The following is a 6,000-nucleotide window of genomic DNA, read 5'->3' on the forward strand; positions in this document are numbered from 1 at the left end:
CTAACATCTCAGATACTCGCTGTTGAGAAAAGCCTTACAGGTTCAAACACTAAAATCCTTAGCTAGCTCCACTTCACAAAGGACATGGCGCAGCAATACGTGCCAAGAGTTTTAATTCTGCATTATAAAAAAGAAGTGATTTTTCACTACTAATTGCTATAATTACATAATGTAATTTATTAAAACTGAGCTATTCTGAGGCAATCAAGAGAGCTTTAACATCATAATAGAGGGAAAACACTGAGAAACAATTTCCAGCCACATCTCCTGTTTGATTTATGACAGTGTTGAGGTTATTCACAATGTTCAGTTTCAGCTGACTGACCAGAAATTAACAGAGGAAGTGTTTTTTCCCATCTTTCCATGAAATATTCTCCAGCATCCTTCCTCAGTAGATGTAAACATCCTGTAGTGTTAGACAGAAATGTTGATTGCATTTATTACTTTATTTATTATTGAAAATGAACATTTGGTAGATTTTTTTAATTTATGTTGATTAAAAATATATTAAAATGGAAAAAAGAACCTTATGCATTACGAGCCTAATGAATTATCCATTGCATTTAACTCTATTCAGTTGATGATTTAAGGCATTATTTTGGAGTCAGAAATAGAGTATGAAGATCTGTGATGAAAGGAAAGCATGTGTTTATGCTATATTTTCCCATTGTTTCTCTTCTGACCTCTGTGTGTTTTTTGCAGCAGACGTTCACAGGTCATCGAGAGATTTAAGTGTCATGACACTGTCAGCACTCCAGAGCAAATGGACACAACCAATTCTTCAACAGACCCCGCCCCTTCTTATTCTAAAACAGCCAATCAGAGAGCAGGACGCAATGAGAGACGCCTCTCCAATCAGAAACAGGTACTCATTTAACATTTTTTTCTGATTTAACTCTGCATCTGTTGAAATTGATGTATAAATTGCAGTATAGCACTTTGAGTGTGCAGGAATGAATAGACTAAACATTTGCTAACGTTCAGTGAATTGCTTAGTATTGTTAAAGCAGTAAGCCAGTTCTAAGAGCTTCTAATCTCATCCAATCAGATTTCAGAGTCACTGTCTGTTTTGTAATGAAATTTCGAGGAGGCCTAATAGCAGTAAATTTTCTTTGAATTCATTCATTTCTAATTTCTTTCTTAATCTTTTATAGGAATTTTCATTGGATTCAGCTAAAGGCCGGACAGATGACGTTTCTTCACTAGCTGGTTATCGCAGGGCCAAAAGTCTGGATCGCAGAGCCACAGAGACACTCATGACTGTAAGACTACACATATAACACACATAATTATCTTTTAATTATGGCTATAATTGACAAGAATTTTTAATTGCAATATTGTATATACGATAATGTATTATATCAAATAGCGCTGGTTATGATGCATGACAGAGGTATCAAGATTTAGGATTTTAGATTCTTTTATTTTATTAAATTATAAACAACAAAATGGAACTTTTATGTAGGTGAATATTAAGGGATAATTGAATTAAAAATATAGTAAATAAATCAAATAAAAATGATTTATTTCTTAATTTTGATTTATTATTTTAAATAAAGAAATTATTCATTTTAATTGAATTAAAACATAGTACATAAATCAAATAAAAAATATTGTACATTTTGTGAATATAGAAAAATTTCATTTTTTTCATTAAGAATAAGGTGAGTTTCTTTTCAAATGCTGCCACATCATTCAGTATCATCGTCATAGTCTTTTGTTCCTCTAAATTCATTTAATGTATGATTTTAGTCAGAAATATTTTAATGTACATTACATTGTAAAAGTCCCAAAGGGGGCCTTTGAAGACTGATGCGCATGACCGAAGACTTACCCGCCATCTGACCTCTGGATCAGCTTTCCTTTTCTGTGTTGCTGTATTTCATTAAGATGCAAAAATCTATGACTATGATTTTCACAATAAATAGTTCACCTTTACATTGTTGGTTAGAATTATACTGCATTACATACAAAATTTTAAATCGCACTGCATAGTCCTCATGCAACATGCAACATTTTTTTTATGCAAGTGTCATATAAACTAAAGTGTGTTTATAAAATATGCTTCTATAGTTAATTGCTCTTAAGAAGACAACATAATTATTTATAAGGCACTGCAGGGCTAAGAGTGTCTGTGTGTTTCAGCTGTTAGTACTTCGTTCATGCAAACCCAACCCAGAACCACTACACCACCCCCGATTATAAATAGCATTCGCTCAGAGTGTTAGGACCAGAGACACCAACACATGCCCAAACACACACACATGAGAACACAGATTCATGTTCATACACACAGAAAGACGGCATGTGAGTCAGAAGCGTGTGAAGAACAGGTCACAGATGAAACTCAACAAGACTAAGGTACTGTGAACCTAACGGCTAACTAGCAAACGGCCGGTGGGTGTGATCTCAGCCCGACTGGATCTGCTCTAAACGCCTGCATTAGATGGTAGAGGGTTTGTATTATTATTGGTTGTGGTATTTTAGGTTGTAGATTAGTTTGTAATACGGCGTTGTGAGGTACCACTGCCTGTATTTGTGCGGGACCCTTCTGACTGTGTTTGGTGGTGGTTTTATGAGGCAAACTTTGAATGCAGACTCTTTTGAATATACAGTTTTATTCTTTTCCATTTTAGTTATGTTGTACAGATTTTTTGCATATTTAATGAATGAGTTACATTATTGTTTGTTTAAGATATGTTAACTCTTAATGTCTTATTCAAAGGTGTTTATATGTTGCTAATTGCATGCAAAGTTTTTTAAAACAACATTTCCCAAACCCCTTTTTATATAGCAAGTAGATGATCTTGCAGACAAAATATGGCAAGATATGATTCTTTTTTTCTGATGGTCTGTGTTCAGAAAAATTTTCTCTATTGGTATGTGGAAAAAAAAGTTTTCATTCTTAAACCAAATAAACCGGCTACGAGATAAATTGTATTTAAAAGGCAAAATATACTTATAAATCTTAAAAATATGGAGCAAGACTCATCTGGATTCATTTATGAAACACAAGAACTTTTTTAATGTAAATAATTTCCAGTGAATTATAGCATTGAATTGAATGAGCATCAAACTGGATTAGATTTTAAAAATACATAATAAAATAATGTAATTTTCAATTGAATATTTAATCTATTTTAAATAAACAGTCCCTGCTTAAAAACATTTATTGCAGCACTGTGGTTTTTTTTGTTAATGTTGGTAGTTTATTAATTTCATCTATTATTTTTCAGCCGGACCTGCTGAACTTTAAGAAAGGATGGATGACCAAACTGTACGAAGATGGATTGGTGAGACTAAAATGATTTCTTCAAAGAGCTTTTCCAAACCAGGAATTGATGTCCTTGTGCTTCAGTGATGTTTGAATATTTAATATGGAGGTTATTCAAAAGGTTTGTTCTGCTTCTGTCTCTCAGTGGAAGAAGCACTGGTTTGTTCTGACCGATCAGAGCCTGAGGTTCTACCGCGACTCCATTGCTGAGGAGGTACGTGTTTTCATCAGCCATTAAACTCATTTTTTGATCATGAGACTGTTTAACAATGTCCCTCATGTTTCTCAGGCCGCTGATCTGGACGGAGAGGTCGATCTGTCAACGTGCTACGATGTGACCGAATTCCCAGTTCAGAGGAACTATGGCTTCCAAATCCTTGTGAGTGATGCTGTTTTATTGTCTCAGTTGTATTTTACCTCATAAAGACCGTGCAGTAGGGCTGGTATAATGTATATACCAGAAATGTATACCAAATGTATATGTATTTACCAAAACTGCTTACTGAACCACATCAGGGCAACAGACAGGACTATTTTAGCTAACCATAACTCATACTGCAATATATGTTTCCGCCCATCCCTGCGCTCTTGAGGTATTGATGCTAGACAAATATGTCTGGTAGGTTTGCAGTGGTATGTTTTCCCACCTAAATAAAGCTGTGGTGATGTTATCTGTAACCCTGACGCTGTTCCTCACTAAGCATTGTTTCATCACTAATGTCACCTGATCTGTCAGCAGCTGTGACATCATCACATCCCTATGAAATAACACCCTGCAGGTCCAATGCCACACATCTGACGCTCGTCTGAGACTCTTTTGACTTCACAATGGGGAAAATATATGTATTTTAAAATATCAAATAGTTGTTTTTAATATAAAAATTAAACGATTTTTCAGATAGTGATCACTTATTACAATTTTAATTAATGGCTTTATTTCAAACAACAATTTGTTTATAAAATTCATACTTGACATTAGTGGATTATAATTTGCAAATAAGAGATTTGACTCGAAATTTCATCTGGTCAATGCAGAAAAATACATACATTAACTTAGGGTCCCAGGTCATATCTAGAGACCACAATATCACATGGATACTTTTGATATGGGCCACTTTGCAATCACCCATAACACCCTAGCAGTGCATTGAAAAACATTCTGGCATCAAGTCTTGCACAGGCAAGCACCACTTAGACTTCAGAAGAAGTAAAAAATATAATGCAGTAGTTTACATTTACAAATGCTTGTTTTGCATGCTCCTGTATTTTATTAATAAAGCTGTTGAGATGTACTTGATACTGTGTTGTTGATCGAGGTGGCGAATAACTGTAGGTTCCCCGGTGCTGTTTTTAAAGTTATTTTAGAGATGTCATAAATAGCAGAAAGCGTTGGCCGTCTCTGTGTACAGACGAACAGCGGGGTGTCAGTGTCAAGAAATGAATAACAACTGTAAATATAACTTCAGCCTGCTATCTTTATGCCTTGGATACAGAATGCTAAACTCACGTCTGAAACTCCTCTTCCCGTCTGATCTTAGTTTTCACTTGAGCTATATTTCACTTTTATTCAAGTATGTGATTGGACCGTTTCTTGTGGAATAATATTGTTTCTGAATAAAAGGATGTGAGACTGTGACATGCTTTTGTTTATTTCTTTTGTAATTTACAGTGTCCCACAGTCGCAGCAAGTAGAAATATCAAGGAATAGTGATTTCTAGGCCTGTAAAAATATTTTAAATGATTAAAAAGCTGATTTCCTATAATTAATATCATTTTTATGCTCTGAAAATGTATTATATAAATAATATTTACATTATATTTCTTTGCATCTAAAATATTTTGAGCTTAATAAGTCACAAAATCATGGAAATTGTTGGTTGTTTGCAAGCTATTAAAAAATATACAGTAGTACAACATTACCTTTGATTTTTGATATATATATATTTTTTAATAATCCTTGTCCAATCATGCCTGGAAAAGTCAGTTATAGAAACTCATTGGTCAAAATGTGGATTTACAGTTGTATTGTAATTGAACAGCAATATCAGTATTGAACATAAATATTTGTCACAGTCTTTTTTTGTTTAACTGTCGTGCATTTGTTAACTGATCTGATCATTCGACTCATCATTCATGTCCTCGTCTTCCTCTCAGAGTAAGGAAGGGTTATTCACGCTGTCTGCTATGACCTCTGGGATACGTCGGAACTGGATTCAGGCCATTCTGAAGAACATGCGGCCCACCGTTGCTCCTGATGTCACACGGTGAGCTTCTACATCATGTTTAGTGTGAAAAGGACAAAAAAGGAGAGACCATCAAAGATTTATACATTAAACTTCCCTCTGAATTAATTAGAATATTCTATATTATATTAAAGGTTAAGTCTGTCATTTCTGCACCTCTATTGACAACAATTGGCTTTTTCAATCTATTCGACTGGCATAACAACAACACTGGTGCTGTGAGTAACAACAACTAATGCTGTGAGTTTGGAGTGGGACTACTTGTTTGTCTGTCCAATGGCAGACCAGTTCGGTTTGTTGCGGCTAGTGGCACAGAAATGACAAATTTAACCTTTAAAGATCCACAACCTTACATAAACAGTACATACTTACCATAAAGCATTTGAGCACGTCAACTTTCATATTTCCTCTTGAGTTTTTTTTTTTCCTGTCTCCTAAATAGTTCCTCAAACTCCAGTTTTTTTTTTTTTTTTGGTAATTTTT

At 34.4% G+C, this 6,000-nt stretch overlaps 1 pseudogene; it reads left to right on the plus strand.

The window, feature by feature from the left end:
* Nucleotides 1-6,000, plus strand: part of LOC107753221 (plectin-like) — a 44,547-nt pseudogene that overhangs the window by 23,506 nt on the left and 15,041 nt on the right.

The sequence above is a fragment of the Sinocyclocheilus rhinocerous genome, unplaced genomic scaffold (assembly GCF_001515625.1).
Source record: "Sinocyclocheilus rhinocerous isolate Xijiao unplaced genomic scaffold, SAMN03320098_v1.1 scaffold2116, whole genome shotgun sequence".
NCBI lineage: Eukaryota > Metazoa > Chordata > Actinopteri > Cypriniformes > Cyprinidae > Sinocyclocheilus > Sinocyclocheilus rhinocerous.